Raw genomic sequence first — 19,459 nt, forward strand, 5'->3', positions numbered from 1 at the left:
CCATTAGGAATCTAATAGGTTAATTAAAACCTTCGTTCCAGATTTAGGAGACCAGTGAAAGATACTTGCACTTGCTGTTTTGTACGGCTGGGATAAATTTGTATAATTTGCTCAGGTGAATACTTTTAACTTATTTTCTCTTATACGGGCTTGGGGTACGGTATGCAAAATACCGCTTAGTCGGGTATTGAATTTTTAATCGTTGAAGGTTAAATCATTGAGATAACCCGTTTATTCTGTTATGTTTGTTTTAAGCCTTTGGGGGGTTAATGACCATGTTCTGGATATCCTCGGCTCATTCATTGAAATAGCCATGACTTAAGCACGGGGTATAGGCATACACCTGCCGGTGCATATGTAAAATAATGTACCCACCTGTTCGAGAATAACTCGCCGTGGGATATATTATGTGGTGTGTCTATTAATCTTTAACCCGGTTTTCAGCCCGGGCTACTGAACGTATAATAAACATGTAAGTCTTTAACAAGTTTATTTTTAAATAATTATCCCAAGTTATAAAAGATATTTTGTGCCTTGTGCATTCAAATCAATTTTTTTAAACATTTTCAAAATGAGTTGGTTAATTGTATTTATTAGTGTAAACTGATGTATTTTCCAAAAAGGCTAAAGTGCAGGTACTAGGCAGAACAGGCTAGCTACTCCGAGCATCAATGAAGGGTCTTGCAAGCTTAGATGTTTATAAATCTGTTGAACAATGTTCCTTTTAACTTTGATCCGCCTATGGATCCCTTACAACCGTTTTTGTAATAATTGATATTACTTTCATTCGGTTTGTAATGTTATTATCTTTAGCTTCCACTGTGCATTAAACTGTGATTATTGACTATGATGATATCAACTACGTCACGATACTCCCCACCGGGCCCATCGGTAATACGTGGAAATATCGAGGTGTGACAGGTTGGTATCAGAGCCAACATTGAGTGAATTAAACACTAGCCTTTTATGTTTAATCTCAATGACACAGTTTGCACATTCCTCGACTTCCGAGTCTAGACAAAGAACTTAGGACTAATCCTAATTTATTTTATTTTGTCCTTTATTGTTTTCCTTTGTTGTTTCTTTTGTTTGTTTCGACAGGTTCAACAAAATGCCACCAAGGTTCCGAAGAGGAGGACGAGGAAAGGGGCCATTCAATGCCCCCAACGATCATGAGGTTGGACCTTCTCACCGGCGAACTCTGTTGGCAACAATGAGCATAAGTCCTCAAGAGGATTGGAGGACATATTTGGATCCCGCGAGGCGATCTGTCTCGCTAAGTTCATCACCCTCTTACCATCATTCTTTTGGGCCGCAATCGGAGAACGAGCCTAACGATTCGTACCACTCTTACCTACCACTGCAGCGGTCGCGGTCACACTGCGCGTTTCAAGACCCTACCCCATTTTTTCAGATCTGGTTTAACCCGACAAATCAGATTGAAGAACCAATGGGTCATAACCCATTGGGTCCCGAAGACCATTTCCCTGAGGCTCAGAACATGGAGATGGATGATGACTCGGATCCCGCCGAACCACCATCTGGGACACCGACTCACCCCATCGAGATTTCGGATGGGTCGTCTTTTCATGGATCACCTTATCGTGATCCAGACAGCTATGAGGCAAGGTTTGCCCAATACGACTGGGTGTTTACTCCCTCTTACAACCCGTCCCCGCAGCAGCAACAGCAGGATCCCTCGGAGGATTCACGTTTTATAGCGGTTACTCCCCCACCACCACCGCCGCCAGAGCAGCAACCGCCTCTGGAGCCACCGAGGCGTAGGAGATCAGGAACACGGATATCCGTGCGAGGGGGATTCCATTTCAGCACCCCTCAGCATTCAAGTGGCAATCATTACCCGCCACTATATGAAGACCCACAGATGGGTGGGCCTTCAAACCCTGTTTCCGAGGTGGACTTTGCGCCTGTCGCACCGCCACCAGTGGGTTATGATAACCCAATACCTTCATACGCCGGTGCAGCGGCGTACTACCCTTTTGAGCAGCCGGCCCATACTAACTACAACTACGCTGAAGTTGACCCATATCTTGTAGCGGTGAACTACAATGCTCTTCATCCCGAAGGGCCCTATGGAGCTCCCTGGCAGAGTGGATACCCGGCCTATGGGTACCAATACCCGCCACCTCCTCAACCTCCGCAACAGCAGCAACCGCCACAGCCGCCACTGACACCGCCGCCGCAGCAGCAGGAGATTCTTCAAAGGTTGAGCCAGGTGGAACAGGAGGTTCAAGAAGAGGGTAAGAACCACCGGGGATTTCTCAAAGGTCTGGCGAATCTAATCAAGGGAAAGAAGAAAAGGGATTTTTGAAAATTCCTTATTTATTTATTTGTATTGTAATTTCCTTGTTCCAATCAAGTCCCTACGTGGACATCTATTTAAGTATTCAGTCCCTGCGAGGACTTGTATTTTTCAGTTTAGCCCCTGCGTGGGCAAGTTATTTCTGTTAAAGTCCCGTTTAGGGCATTTATGTACTCTTTTTATTTGATTATGGAATGTGTTAAATTTAAAATTTCAATTATCATTATACGAATGAAAATAATATATGAAATAAAATAAAATATCATTCCTTAAAAAAAATTAATTCTGCTATTAAAAATAAAAGAAAATCTTGAAGGCAAAACCTAGCCATGTGTCATTTTGTGACAGGGCCATGATGGTAGTTCCTTGTAAGATTCAAAATCCTTGTTAACTTCTGAAAACATGTTAACACTCCTGGCAAATGTGATTCGATAAAATCACATAAGTCATCCTTATATTGGATCCTTCCAATTCCCTTCTTTTATTTTTAAACATTCATTTGTGATGTAATGCCTACGGGCCATAATCATTGTCATATAAGATAAAAGACAGTTGTAGCCTATAACTCCCTGTCAAGAAAGGTAATGAACTATGATTCAATACCTTAAAGCCTCGATCATATAAGATCATGGCTAATAGTTTAAATTGTCCCTGTGACCTGGCCTTATGCGCCATTATAATATATCAATAAATTATGACTGAGGATAATTATAATCCTGAATGAATATGCTTAATTAAATTAACCAATATGGTTTATTAATACCATTGTTAATAAAATTATCAAGATGATAATCCTGTTATGGAATTCTGAATGAATCATTATCATTATTTTATGTAGCACTCAAGCTACATGGCTGGGTTAGACGAAGTCAACAGTCACCCAAGGGAGAATCATGACACTTCCAGAGTTAATGTAGCAGGTGCGGAATTGCAGGCATTAATAGATAATGCTGTTACACAAGCTCTTGACAGACAGTTCAATGAATCTAGTGGTACCCGTGTCAGAACTCAGTCTGTACCACACTCAAAACCACCCTCAAAGACTCATACAGCTCGCAAGAGTGATTCTCATCACTCATCGAATCAGAGGAGTGTTCCATCTAGGAAAGTTGTGCTAAATCAAGAACCACGTGTTAAGGGATGTTCTTATAAGTATTTTGTCTCCTGCAAGCCCAGGGATTTCACGGGGGAGAAAGGAGCCATCGATTGCATGACTTGGCTCGATGAAATGGACGTTGTGGTTGATATTAGTGGTTGTGCAGAGCAAGATGTTGTGAAGTTTGTGTCACAATCATTTAAAGGAGAAGCTCTAGCATGGTGGAGGTCATTGATTCAGGCTACTAGGGAGATCCCGTTGTATAATCTGTCTTGGGATCAGTTTGTTGCATAGATCAAAGAGAATTTTTGTCCTCAACATGAAGTTGAGAAGATTGAGACCGACTTTCTGATGCTGGTTATGAAGAACTTAGAATGCCAGGCTTATCTCACAAGCTTTAATACCATGTCTCGAATTGTTCCATACTTGGTGACACCGGAACCGAAGAGAATAGCCCGTTTCATTGGGGGTTTAGCCCCGGAGATAAAAGCTAGTGCGAAAGCCTCTCGCCCTACTACCTTTAGGTCTGTAGCTGATTTGTCATTATCTCTTACCCTTGATGCGGTCAGGCAGAGATCGCTTAGGAATTCTGATGCTGGGAAGAGAAAACGTGAGGACGATAACTCATACCGTTTAGATAAGAAGCACAAGGGGAACTCTGACCATAAGAAGAGTTCAGGGTTCAAGAAAGATGACCAACAGTCGGGTGAGAAGCCCAAGTGCAAGACCTGCAAGAAGCGCCATCTGGGAAAGTGCAGGTATTAATCAAAGTCCCAATCTCAGCCTAGGGCTTGTGGGATTTGTAAGTCTTCTGAGCATAAGACGTTGGATTGTAAGAAGATTAAGGATGCAACTTGTTACAAGAAAAAGGGCATATCAAGTCTAATTGCCCAAAGTATGCCAAGAAAGCTGAGGAAGACAAGAAGACCAATGCTAGGGTCTTTCAGATGAATGCATAAGAAGCAGTTCAGAATGACAACGTGATAACAAGTACCTTTCTTATCAATGATGTCTATGCAAGGGTATTGTTTGATTCGGGTGCAGATAAGTCATTTGTAGATAATAAGTTTTGTAAATTGTTAAATCTGCCTGTTAAAACCCTAAGCATAAAATACGAAGTAGAATTGGCCGATGGTACCTTAGAAACCGCTTCAACCATGCTAGATGGATGCTTTATATCCATTAGGAACCACTCCTTTCCGTTATCCTTGCTTCCTTTGAAATTAGCTGGTTTCGACATAGTAATAGGCATGGATTGGTTATCACATAACCAAGCTCAGATCGTTTGTGATAAGAATCAAGTGATTATCAAGACTCCGTATGGTGAGCCACTTACCATACAAGGATATACTCAGTATGGGTTGCCTAAGCAAGTGTCTATGCTTAAGGTGTCAAGGTGTATGAAGAAGGGTTGTGTCATTTACATGGCACAAGTGACTATTGATGAACCAAAGCCCAAGGTTGAAGACATCCCTGTTATTTCTGAATATCCAGTAGTATTTCCTGAAGAACTACCTGGTTTACCCCCAGATAGGCAAGTGGAGTTTAGAATTGACATCATTCCTGGAGCAGCACCTATTGCAAGAGCACCTTACAGGTTAGCACCGACTGAAATGAAATAGTTAAGGACTCAACTGGATGATTTATTGGCAAAAGGATTTATTCGACCTAGCACATCTCCTCGGGGAGCACCGATCCTGTTTGTGTAGAAAAAGGATGGATCGATGTGTCTATGCATCGATTATCGCGAGCTTAACAAGGTTACAATCAAGAACAGATATCCATTGCCCAGGATCGATGATCTGTTAGATCAACTTCAAGGAGCAAGTTACTTCTCCAAGATTGACTTGAGATCAGGTTATCATCAATTGAAGGTTAGAGATGAAGATGTACATAAGACTGCATTCAGGACTCGTTATGGTCACTACGAGTTCTTGGTGATACTTTTCGGGCTCACTAATGCACCAGCAGCATTCATGGATCTCATGAATCGCGTTTGCAAACCCTACTTGGACAAGTTTGTCATCGTTTTCATTGATGATATCCTCATTTATTCGAAGAACCAGACTGCTCACGAAAAGCACCTTCGATGTATTCTGAAACTACTTCAGCAAGAGAAACTCTACGCCAAGTTTTCAAAATGTGAGTTTTGGCTTCATGAAGTCCAATTTCTTGGTCAGCGAGCGTGGTATCCAGGTGGACCCCGCTAAGATTGAAGCTATCGTGAATTGGCAAGAGCCGAAGACGCCCATAGAGATTCGCAGCTTCTTGGGTCTGGCAGGATATTACAGGCGTTTTATTGAAAATTTCTCAAGGATTGTTGCACCCCTAACTTCGTTGACTCGCAAGAACATCAAATTTGATTGGGGTCCTAAGCAACAAGAATCCTTTGATATTCTTAAACAGAAGTTGAGCAATGCTCCTGTGTTGACATTGCAAGAAAGTATTGAAGAATTTGTGGTTTATTGCGACGCATTGCACACAGACATGGGATGTGTGCTTATGCAGAAGGGCAAAGTTATCGCTTATGCTTCCCGTCAATTAAAGGTGCACGAGAAGAATTACACCACCCACGATTTGGAGTTAGGTGCCGTTGTATTTGCACTAAAGCTTTGGAGGCATTACCTGTATAGGACTAAGTGTGTGATCTATTCTGATCACAAGAGCCTTCAGCATCTGTTCAACCAGAAGGATCTGAACATGAGACATCATCGACGGATGGAGACACTGAATGACTATGATTGTGAAATCCGATATCATCCAGGTAAGGCGAATGTGGTCGCCGATGCCTTGAGCAGAAAAGAAAGAAATAAGCCCATTAGAATCAATGCCAAGAGCATTGAATTGAAGAACAGCTTGAATGAAATGTTGTTAGCCGCTCAGAAGGAAGCTGTATTAGAATTTAACTTCCCAAATGAAAAGTTGGGTGTCACTGCCGATCAATTGTCTTGTGACAGGGATGGAATTCTAAGATTGAATGGACGAATATGGGTTCCAATCTATGGTGGACTACGAGATGTGATTCTTCAAGAAGCCCATAGCTCTAAATACTCAGTTCATCCTGGAAGTGACAAGATGTACTAGGATTTAAAGGCAAATTACTGGTGGATAGGTTTGAAGAAATCTATAGCCACTTATGTGGCCAAATGTGTGACGTGCACGCAAGTTAAAGCTGAACACCAGAAGCCGTCAGGTTTGCTGCAACAGCCTGAATTTCCCACCTGGACGTGGGAAATGGTAACTATGGATTTTATCACCAAGTTACCGAAGACAAAGCGAGGAAATGATACTATTTGGGTTATAGTTGACAGGTTGACCAAGTCAGCTCACTTCTTACCTATTAAGGAAACACACAGCTCAGATAAGTTAGCTCAGTTGTACGTGGACGAGATTGTATCTCTTCACGGAGTGCCAGTGTCTATCATCTTTGATAGGGATACAAGGTATACATCACATTTTTGGAAAAGCTTTCAGCAATCCCTAGGCACTCGATTAAACTTTAGTACTACATATCATCCTCAGACGGATGGTCAGAGCGAGCGTACAATTCAAACGCTGGAGGATATGTTAAGAGCTTGTGTTATTGATCTAGGTGGAAGTTGGGATGATCATCTTCCACTGATCGAATTTTCGTGCAATAATAGCTATCATTCGAGCATTCAAGCTGCACCTTATGAAGCCTTGTATGGAAGAAAGTGCAGGACGCCAGTTTGTTGGGAAGAAGTTGGAGATGTCCAACTAACAGGACCTGATATAGTCCTAGAGACGACCGATAAGATTGTGCAGATTCGTGATCGTCTCAAAGCTGCCAGGGATAGGCAGAAAAGCTACGCAGATAAAAGGCGTAAACCTCTGAAATTCGAGGTAGGTGACAAAGTGTTACTTAAGGTATCACCCTGGAAAGGGGTGATGCGTTTTGGTAAAAAGGGCAAGTTAAGCCCAAGATATATAGGGCCATTCGAGATCATCGAATGTGTTGGATCAGTGGCTTACAAGTTAAACCTGCCTGAAGAGCTCAATGGAATTCTTAATGTGTTCCACATCTGCAATCTGAAGAAGTGTGTAGCCGATGAATCGCTATCCATGTCACATAAGGATGTGCATAAAGATAAGAGCTTAAAATTTGTTGAGAAACCTTTGTCGATCGAGGATCGACAGGTTAAGAAGCTTCGAAGGAAGCACGTGCCGATAGTGAAGGTTAAATGGGATGCCCGTAGAGGTCCCGAGTATACTTGGGAGGTTGAGTCCACAATGAAGCAGAAGTACCCTCATTTATTTCAGTAAATCTCGAGGTCGAGATTTCTTTTAAGGGGGTGAGGATGTAACACCTCGTAAAATCATGTCCAATATAATATCGACACGTGTCATGGACTTTAAACATGTAAGGAATTATTTCAGAGGGACTAAAGTTGACAAACAAAGAAAGTATGTGTGTAAAAGGATTCAAAGTGTCAACATTTGATAATTATATCTTTCAACAACCCTACACGATGTTTATACCCTTAAACGAATGAATTATGAATAATATGAATCCGTTTGTGGAAGAAAGTGAAAGTTTACAAACCGCAAGGGTTAAATGTGTCAACATGTTTAAATTATACCTCTGAGTGACCTTTTATCGAACTCGAAGCTTTGTGATAAAAATTTCACAAGGTTTCGATATCGTATGAGGGCAATACATTAACATTCGTAAGTGAGGGGTTAAAAGCGTCAACATTGAAATTCAGGACTTTTTGGTGATCGTATAACTAACCGGGAGGTTAACGAAGTTTGTTTATGACTTAAGGTCCTTAAAAGTCAAGTTTGGGGGTTAAAAATGCAATAAATGAAAGTTAAAACATGTTTTAAAGGACCAGGGACCAAAATTGCAACATTTGAAACTTGTTGATCGGAGATCAACCTTCACACGGCCCGCGTAGACCCTCTAAGGGATCTTACGCGGCCCGCCTGGAAGTCACCGGCGACCAAAAATGATGACAGGTGCCTGTGCAGCCTGTTCCACCGCCTCTAAGAGCCTCGTTTTCGACTCCAGGGGCTGAGCCAACAATATTTCATGCATAGGGACACCTGGGATCATCAGAAAACACTTGTATGCTTGTGTGGAATGATCTAGTGAGATTAAAGTTCCTATATAAAGAGTTCTAAGTTGCAACCATGAACTTGTTCACTTGAAACTCATTCTAACTCACTCTCTGGAGCTCTCTGGACTTCAAGGAAGATTCCCTAAGCTTCATTTTCGTGCTTGTAGGACGGACCCGAAACGAGTCGATCATAGGCGTTCTACTCAATATGAAAGGCGGAAACAGACATATTGAGTGTGATTCAGCACGATATTCAATTAAACTGTTGTTCTGATTAACTTGACAAAGTTTTACAGCAAAACAACACTTCGACAGAGCTTCGCCGTCGGAAAACACCTATCTAATTCCGTTACAAATGACACGAACTGTCAAGTATATATAGACTGCCTAATTCCGCATGAAACTCGTACAAACGGAATTACATTGAAAGGTTTTTAAATACTCAAACGGAATTACTGACTAATTCCGTGCGGAATTACCAGATGACCGTTTCAAGCGGAATTAGCTTGTTCATGCGAAATTAACTTTTTGTCATGTTTTCTCAAACTTCGTGCCATGAACAATGTAAGACTCGATACAAGACGAAGTCGACAGACGAATGCACTAACAGACTCCCCCTCGGATGTTGATGAGTCTTAAGTGTCGAGTCTTCAACGTCTTCAGTCTTTATCAGTCTGATTGCTCTCTTCGAAGTATCTTGATAGTGTAAAACTTCTTCAATCTTCTTTTTACTCTCCTCTTCAGCATCAACAGACTCCCTTCGAGCAAATAATCTCCCCTCGGATGTTGAACTTTAAAGAATGAAGATCGCAATCTGACTCTCAAGCTTTCTAATTCTCTTGATCAGATCTCTTGATTCCTTAAGTTCATCAGCTCCAGTATCGTAACCTGGCTTACATTCTACTCAGGTATCTTCAGACTCTCCCTTTCGATATGTTTGAACACAGCCTGGCTTTCACAGGATCAGGATCGAGACCTAGCTCCATCCTCAGACTCAGAATTCAGCTATCTTGCACATCCTCTACCTCACAATAAATTTCATAAATTTAACATTTGACAAATTTATATACCCAGATTCCTCTTCAAATTTAATCCAGAATGATATATGAATGATAATTTCTGATGAACCACTTGTAAACAATATTCAAAATATTATCGTTTAGGAAACCAAACTCCCCCTCACAAAATAATCATCATGTTTAGCACTTCGGAATGCTGAAAATCAGCAATTCAACACCAGTTGTCGAAAATCTTTTTGGATTTTTCAAAAATTTATGCTAAAACACACAAAAATCTTTTTGGGTTTTTGGGATTAAAGAAATGCATAAAGAAATATTTACAGATAATCTTTTTGTGAGTTTGTGTAAGAGGATCATATCAGATTATAAGACAAATCACTAACACCGTTAAGCTTTAGACATTTTAAGTACTAAATGATTCACATAGATTGTCAGTATATTGGTCCACTTAAATTTCTACACAAAGTTCAACTGTTTCGAGATATGAATTAGGTGTTTTAATCACTTAAACTTATTCGCGTGTCCCACCTCAGAATATACTCCCGTATCCAGATTTCTATATTCAGTCTTACAGGTGAGTATACACTAGTGATATCTGTAAATGTATAAATGTAAAACCGTGAGAGCTCAGGTCAGAACTTCCGTTCAGCAAAGAGATGATGGCTCGACTTTAGGTGTGTCCCGTTTGGGGATCTTTTCTTCAACTGCCATTGATCCATATCTTTCGATATTGTTCAATTTTTTAGCAGAGGGCTGGCTTTAAGATTAAAGCTTTTGCAAAGCATTATACGAGGACTAGGCTATTGCTTCTGCAAAATCAGAAGTCCTGGTATGATACCCCAGATATCACCACGCACAAAGACCTAGTATGTCAGAAACAGAAAAATCTTTCAAACAAGATTTCGGGGGTTACCCATATATCCGAGAGATGTTCCCCACGAGATAAGTAAGCACTCATATTTATGTTTATATCTCGAAAACAATCTACTAAATGAGTAAAAATCTACTGACACATCCTTAGTGAGATCATTTATCACTTTTAGACTTTCCAAATCTTTAGCGTGTTGTGATAGTCCACTGATGTACTATCATTTCCTCTTTTCACAACAAAACTCATTTTGAATTTTTCAATGTTTTTGACATTTTCTTGTTTTATCATGTTTTCGTATTTTTCAAATTTTCTAAAAAAAAATTTTACTCCCCCTAAAATCAAAATATATCTCAATTTTGATTTTCTAGGAAAATTTGAAAATAAACCAAACTGTACAAGAAAATGACAACATGATGTATCAAGCTACAATTCTCAATCCTTTTGGCTTAAACAATCAGAACTCCCCCTGACAACAAACTATTTTCTCATTTTGATTTCAAAACACTTAAGATTGTTTTAATCAAAATGATTTTTCCGGAAAATAAGTTTTGTTGATTGTATAAACCACTTGAAGGATAGGAGTTCATCATATTGTTCTCTAATCATTTGAATGATAGTTAGATCAAGTTCAAGTTAATGACCTTGATTAACTTCTTGCAAACTCAAACCTCTTGTCAACCACTTGTAAGGATAAGATATAGCAATATCAAGAAAATACCACATGTAGGATGAAATTTCACAAATGTGAATTTCTCAAGAAAGATGCCGATTCCTACTCCACGCTTACCTACCTGGGAGTTCCGGCGCGTCCACAACCTGTAAAAATTTAACAATTTTTAAGATTTAATCACAAAAACAATTGTTTAAGAATGATGCCGATTCCTGCTCCGCGATTACCAACTTGGGAGCTCCGGCAAGTCAGGATTTTACTTGTGAAAAACTGCCATCCAAGCCTGACCAAACTTAGATGTTTCCTCCTCAAATTCACTTGGGTAAAAAGTTGCTTTCTTTGTTTCATAAAAGTCCTTTACCCCTTTGGCTTTTCCCTCAACCATTTTCCCAAAAATCTTTTTAACATTTCCATTAAACACTTTCTCGACATCAAATTCTTTCTTCTCAGAATAGAATTGATTCGAGATCTCAACCTTACCAACTTTTGATTTAAAATTCTCAGTCCTCAATGGTGGAAAATTAACATCATCCACTGGAGGCACTAAGTTTTCTTCTTTAACCTCAACCTGTGGCTCCTCTGACTTTGTGGAATCACGTTCATTGCTAGATTTCGCATCAAACTTTTTAACAACTTCATGAAACTTCTTAACAACCCACATTTGGTTGTCATGCTTAGCTCTCTTTTGATAGAAATTTGTCTTTGAACACTTACCAACTTCATATGTTGAGTTTTCAAAAATTTTGAATTTCTCAGTTGGTGATTCATTTTTCTCAACAACTTTTTCTTTAAGTTTAGAAACAACTTCCTGTTTTGTCTTTGTTGCTTTTGGACAGTTCCATGCAATGTGACCAACTTCATTGCATTTATAACAGGTTCTTGTCTCCTTTCTTTGATTAGCTTCATTCATCACTTTCTCTTGCTTCTTGGCAAGAAATTCCCGATTCGATTGCTTCCAGAATGAGCTTTTCGATTCCTCTTCACAGCTTGTCCCTGGAATAAATTTTGTATTTGTTTTAGAAGTTTTTTTTCATATTTATAGTTTTCAGGTGGAATAAAACCTAACCCTTTCCTTTTGAAATTACCGTTATGGTTTGGTTTCTTTTGAAAACCAGAACCAGAACTGTAACCTTTTTTCTTGTTTAACCGTTGTTGAACTCTTGAAGTGTATTTTTTAGGTTTTGCATTAAGATTTACATCTTTTATTTCAGAAATATTAATTTCTATTAATTTAAAAACCTTTTTGATCTTTTCAATTTGAACACTTCTTATTGGAAATTCTTTATCTGAATATAATTTGTCTGAATCATTCAAAGTATATGCAACTTCAAATGTTTCGTCCTTCAAATTAGATTTTGATAAAAGAAATTCTTTATTGTAAACCCGTTTAACCGATGACTTTTGAATGTCAATTGATGATGATCCCGGACTTTCAGACTCAGACTTTGACTCCGACTCCTCATCTGTATCTGATGTGTGTAAAATACAACATATAAATTACATCAAATAAGGCATAAAACTAACCCTTTTTAAGTACTAATGTTGGAAAAAGAGTGTTTTTGTCTTCCTTTTGTATTTTCAGGATTAAATGAGCTCAAATTCACAAAAGAAGCAAAAAGACAGCTAATTCTAACATAAATACAAGAAAAGGAATAAAAGTAGACTGCCCGAACCCTCAACGGCATCCTCCCAAGCAAAGAAGAGAAAACAGAAGCCTGAACAGGCCCCGTGCTCAGCCAGCACGGGGCCGTGCCCAAGAAGCAGCAGAAAAGACAAACCTGTAGAAGCTTCTATTGCTCACCACGGGGCCGTGTCCAGTGAGCACGGGGGCGTGGCGAAAGTACAGCAGGCGCATTAATTGTAATTGCGAATTACAATTAATGAAGAGAGAGAGTGTCAGACGGGCACGGGGGCGTGTCCAGCGGACACGGGGCCGTGCCCAGCCTTCTGTTCAGCCTATAAATAGGAGTGCTTGGTTTCATTCCAATCGATCCCTTGGCACACCACCTCTCTCACACTTCATCCACCACCCACCACCACCATAACACCATCATCCACCACCATCATCCATTGTCCATCGTAGAGTGTGTGAGTCGTCTCGGGATCCAAGACTGATCGTAAGAGTTCTTGACAATCAAGGCCATGTTTGCCTAAGTCTCTTACATCACTTGGTGAAGACAAGTGTTTAGTATAATACTTTTTATTTTTAATCTTTTGCACTTTTTATTTGGTTTTGTATTAATGACTTTAATAACTAGTTACTTATGTTGAAGGTGATCTTTCCTTATCGTTTGTCCGTGGTGTCTTGGCATTATTTTACTGTCTATATAAAATAAAAGATTTTCACCATTCATATCTCCACGGTCTATATGGAGGTATGTTGGCTACCTGGTCGGTGGTTAAGAGAACGGTTTGGTAAGGGTCTTGCCCTTGTTCAGCGTTTAGAGGTCCTGCAAGGGACTGGGTCAAATTTAGTAGGATCTCCTTCAATGCCCATAGGTATTGGATGGCGGGGATCCAAACTCTTTGACCCCCTCATAAGTTAACTACTATTAATACTATAACCTGGCTATTTAGGACTGTATCCCTGCTGAATCAGACTACTTAGCCGAGGGTAACGTCACCGCCAAAAGCGGGGCCTACCATAATTTGCATTAATAACTTAATTCATTATCTTCCAATAATCCAACCCTTTAGGATTGTATCCTTGCTGACTCAAACTACTGGGTTGAGGGTAACGTCGCCTTCAAAAGAGGGGCCTACTACAATAACTAAGATAATCTCTTAAACAAGTGCAAAAGTGCGAAAATAATCAAAGGTTATACTAATACACGAGTCGGATCCAAGTGATTCATCTTGTCTATCTGTTTTTATTTTATTTTTATTTTTCAGCATTTAGTTAGTTTTTATTTTCTTAGTTTAAAAACATTTTTTCTAACTTTTTGATTTGATTAGACGTTCAGGATAAACCGGTACTAAAAGCTCTTGTGTCCTTGGACGACCTCGGTATCTTACCAACACTATACTACGTCCACGATGGGTGCACTTGCCCATATGTGTGTTTAGTGTTAGTAAATATCGTGTTTTATAAATTTAAAACTTGGCTAAAGGTGTAAAAAGGGCTTAATTATATTCTAAAAATATATTACACTACACACGCATCAAGTTTTTGGCGCCGTTGCCGGGGACACAAGGATTTTAAGAAAGTTAGGAATCAACGGCCTAATCATACTTTTATTTTTCTTTCTAATTTTTTAGGATTTTCTTAGTTTTTCAGCTTCTGCAGAGCTCAGCACGGGCCGTGCCTGGTCGGACACGGGCCGTGCCCAGCATTGTTGCTGGCAGCTTTTAGTTTTCCAAGTTACAGAAGGCTGACCACGGGGCCGTGTCGGTGCAACACGGGGCCGTGTCCAACTTCCAGTAACTGGGATCTGGAAAACAATCACTGTAACTCCGACCACGGGCCGTGTTCGCTGAACACGGGGCCGTGGTGAACCTTCTGACCAGCATTCTTTTCTGTTTTTATTGCAGGACTTGGAACCCGACGCCAATCTTACATAGTGTATGAGCTCCAGATCTAATAAGGACATAAAAGAACCTCTAGAAGAACCCGAACGCTTTCTCAGAAAAAGATTAAAAGCTAAAAACCAAGAGAAGGTTTCGGGTGATTCAACCCCAATGGCGGACCAACGTACCCTCATGGATTATCTACGACCCACCGTTGGTAACTTAGGCGCCGCTATCAATGCTCCGAATGTTGAAGCTAATAACTTCGAACTTCGGCCGCATTTGATACAAATGCTCCAAAACTCCGCAACCTTCCATGGGCTTGCGGACGAGGATCCTCATCTACATATTACTAATTTCTTAGAAATATGTGATACCTTTCGGATCAACGGAGCATCAAATGACGCCATCCGCCTCCGAATGTTTCCTTTCTCACTAAAAGACCGAGCGAAAGCTTGGCTCAACGCCCTCCCAGCTGGATCGGTAAACACCTGGGATGAACTAGCCCAAAAATTTCTATATAAGTATTTCCCTCCCGCTAAAACGGCTAAATTAATGACTGAAATTAATACATATTCACAAGAGGACGGGGAATCCTTATATGAAACTTGGGAAAGGTTCAAGGAGTTATTACGCAAGTGTCCACATCATGGCCTTGCGATATGGCAACAAGTATCCACTTTCTATAATGGATTGTTGCCACATACAAGGCAGACACTTGATTCTAGCTCCGGGGGACTTTTAGGTAATCGACGCCCGCATGAAATATATAACCAAATTGAGGAAATTGCTCAAACCAATTTTCAATGGCACACCCCCCGAGGCAATAAATCTATTGCCCCGGGCGCCCATAAGGTCGATGAAAGCACTTCTTTACAAGCCCAAATCGAGGCCCTTTCTTCAAAAATAAAAAAATTGGAAATGACAAAAACAGTCTCCGTTATGGCTTGTGAAGGGTGTGGTGGGTCACATGAAAATTGGAGTTGTATGAAAGAAACGAACGATCAACAAGAATTGGTAAACTACATTGATAATAGACCTAGGCCGTCGGGTCCTCCAACGGGAACTTACAACCAAGGATGGCGAAACCACCCAAACCTTGGTTGGAGAGAACCCCGCAATAGTAGTAACCAACAAACCCAACGAACAAACTTTCAACAACCAAGAAATGAGTCACAAAATTTCACTCAACAACAAAGTGGCCGAGAAAGGCTTGAAGATACTGTATCTCGCCTCATCTCCGACACTGAAAAGAAAAACTCAGAAAGATTTCTACAATTAGAATCAAATTTTAGAAATCAACAAGCTAATATTCAAAACATAGAAAAACAATTAAATCAAATAGCTCAAAATTTTGTCGAGAGACCACAAGGCGCATTACCTAGCAATACCGAAACAAACCCAAAAGCGCAAGTTCACCTCATCACGCTACGAAACCGCACCGTAGGACCTGCAGAAGTGCCGCTGCCAACAGAAGAAACGACACCCACACCTCTGCAGGAAAAGAACTCCCCTCCGTTACCAGAGCCTACCAAAGCTCCTCGAGTTCCGTACCCTGGTAGGTTAATTCGTCAAAAGACCAATGAGCAATTCGCAAAGTTTGAAAGTCTATTAAAGCAATTGCATGTCAATATTCCTTTTATTGAGGTCCTAACCCAAATGCCCAAATACTCTAAGTTCATGAGGGACTTCCTCACTCATAAAAAGAAAATTGAAAATTTGCAATTAGTCAATTTAGGCGAAGAATGCTCCGCCCTCGTACTCAATAAACTTCCCCAAAAGAAAATCGATCCCGGAAGCTTCACGATTCCCTGCTCAATAGGGGAGTCCCCCGTTCGTAATGCCCTAGCCGACCTTGGGGCTAGCATTAACCTCATGCCCTCATCAATGTTTAAAAGACTCGGCCTGGGAACCACGAGTCCTACAAAAATGAGCATACAACTCGCTGATCGATCCATCAAATTCCCACAAGGTGTCATTGAAAATGTCTTGGTAAAGGTAAGCAGATTCGTCAATCCAGCCGACTTTGTCATACTCGATATGGAGGAAGACACCGAGGTCCCCCTCATACTAGGGAGACCATTTCTTGCCACCGCACAAGCGATGGTAGATATGAATGACGGAACACTCACCTTGAGGTATGGGGATGATGAAGTAAAATTCGGAGTTGGGAAGAGAATAGAGGACGATGACCCGGTCAACTACATGAAGGTTATTGATTCGAGCTTGTATGCTGCTCTCCGACGGTGTAACATGGGACGCCAAGCATCCCACTCAGAAAATATATAACCTCACATTGGGTCTAGCCAAGGACCCTTATAAACGTGGCGCACCACGGAGGCATTCCGCGGAACTATCCTTAGTTTAGTTTAATTTTATTTAGTTTTAATTTGCAGAAATAAAACACACTCGTGGTGGTAATGGATGGAAAAGGGAACGAGAAAAATGGCCCCATGCACAAAGAACGAAGCAACCCGACACAAATCTCCATTACAGAAGGCTCAACACGGGCCGTGCTCAACTAACACGGCCCCGTGCTGAACCACCTGTAGAAAAAACGCCCAGTTCAGGTAATTGGACACGGGCCGTGTTCACCAGACACGCCCCCGTGTCCAGGCTTCTGTCCCATTTCTTTAATTTCTGTTACTGGCACCTGAACACGGGGCCGTGTCCGGTCCCCACGGGGCCGTGTCCGGTCCCCACGGGGCCGTGTCCAGACTGCCAGTAACATAAATCTTTGCTTTTAACACCACATTACACATCCAATCAACCTAAAAATTTATTTTTGGGACACATTGAGGACAATGTGTAATTTAAGTGTGGGGGGGGGGGAAGCTAACACTTTGAAATTTTGCAAGTCCTAACAACAAGCCTTACACAAAACTCTATTGGAACCGCTAAACACCCCAAATTTTTTCAAAATTTTTTTTTTACTTGTCTGAAGTTTAAGTTAGGAATCCCAAGATTAATAAGGTTATATTTTTATAAAATTTACAACCGAGAGCGTCGTGATAACAAGAACCAACATAAGAAAATTATGAAACGGCATAACAAGTCTAGTTAAAATTTGATTATATATGCTTGATCACATTAAAACCCATTCCCACAAAAGTGAGTTTTGAGGCTTTATTGAGCATACAAATTTACATCTTTAGACTAAATGCTCATTTTTCGTTTCTTGTGTGAATAGCCGCTTGGTTCTTACAACTCTAGAACTTGCCACGACGATTCATTCCCGGTCCTTACCAACTTAAACCCAAGTAAGTAAATGATAGAGGCATTAGGACTAACCATTTTTCTTTCTACACCATTATTTTTCAATTTTTTTTTACCACCTACCCAAAATCCGCCTAGTTAACCCCTTTGAGCCTAAACCTTTCGTTTCTTTACCCTAAACCCTTTTTACCCACCAAAAACCCTTATTATATTTTTTTTCACCCTTTATTTTAGTAACAAGCTCGGTTTTTCGCAAGCTCGTTCTTTTATGTGACTAAAAAAAATGATGAAGTTAAAAACAAACAAAGTTATGCAAACAAAAGCTTGTTTGGAGAAATACTTCAAAATAAAAAGTCACTAAAAACAAAATGTTTTACGAAAACCGACGCTTTTTACGCTTTTCGCCCTTTTACTAACCACTAACCCAACCACCCACCTTTAGCCCAAGCCTAACCCTTCACCCAAAAAGTCCTCTTGATATTTACAAAGGTATAAAGTTAAAAAGGAGGAGGATTGATTGCTTGGCAAGCCTATGGAAGGCGTAAGTTCCATGCCGCTCTCGAGTGGTTCACTAAAAATACACCTTCGGCCGAGTGTTGAGTGATCCCCCGTGAGGTATGTGAACTTGTATATAAATGAAATTTTAAAAAGGCATGCTATGCCCAAATAAGTAATTTATCCTATGAAACGTTCTAAATAAATCATAACGAATAGGATTGTAAATAAATAAAAATAAAACCCAAAAAGATCTTGGATTCCCGACACTCTATGACAAGCCAAAAACCTTCTCTTCTACCCATTCCATTTGGGAGTGTAAGCCACATTTAAAGAGTTTTTCTTGAGGACAAGCAAAAGTTCAAGTGTGGGGGTATTTGATGTGTGTAAAATACAACATATAAATTACATCAAATAAGGCATAAAACTAACCCTTTTTAAGTACTAATGTTGGAAAAAGAGTGTTTTTGTCTTCCTTTTGTATTTTCAGGATTAAATGAGCTCAAATTCACAAAAGAAGCAAAAAGACAGCTAATTCTAACATAAATACAAGAAAAGGAATAAAAGTAGACTGCCCGAACCCTCAACGGCATCCTCCCAAGCGAAGAAGAGAAAACAGAAGCCTAAACACGCCCCGTGCTCAGCCAGCACGGGGCCGTGCCCAAGAAGCAGCAGAAAAGACAAACCTGTAGAAGCTTCTATTGCCCACCACGGGGCCGTGTCCAGTGAGCACGGGGGCGTGGCGAAAGTACAGCAGGCGCATTAATTGTAATTGCGAATTACAATTAATGAAGAGAGAGAGTGTCAGACGGGCACGGGGGCGTGTCCAGCGGACACGGGGCCGTGCCCAGCCTTCTGTTCAGCCTATAAATAGGAGTGCTTGGTTTCATTCCAATCGATCCCTTGGCACACCACCTCTCTCACACTTCATCCACCACCCACCACCACCATAACACCATCATCCACCACCATCATCCATTGTCCATCGTAGAGTGTGTGAGTCGTCTCGGGATCCAAGATTGATCGTAAGAGTTCTTGACAATCAAGGCCATGTTTGCCTAAGTCTCTTACATCACTTGGTGAAGACAAGTGTTTAGTATAATACTTTTTATTTTTAATCTTTTGCACTTTTTATTTGGTTTTGTATTAATGACTTTAATAACTAGTTACTTATGTTGAAG

At 40.5% G+C, this 19,459-nt stretch overlaps 1 non-coding gene across 1 annotated transcript; it reads right to left on the minus strand.

Annotated features, from left to right (window-relative positions):
• Window positions 1–15,116: 15,116 nt before the first annotated feature.
• Window positions 15,117–15,223, minus strand: LOC118484377. Its single transcript, XR_004873488.1, has one exon. It is a non-coding gene; the product is annotated as a small nucleolar RNA R71 (small nucleolar RNA).
• Between the last annotated feature and the right edge of the window lie 4,236 nt (window positions 15,224–19,459).

The sequence above is a fragment of the Helianthus annuus genome, chromosome 11, assembly GCF_002127325.2.
Source record: "Helianthus annuus cultivar XRQ/B chromosome 11, HanXRQr2.0-SUNRISE, whole genome shotgun sequence".
Lineage (NCBI taxonomy): Eukaryota > Viridiplantae > Streptophyta > Magnoliopsida > Asterales > Asteraceae > Helianthus > Helianthus annuus.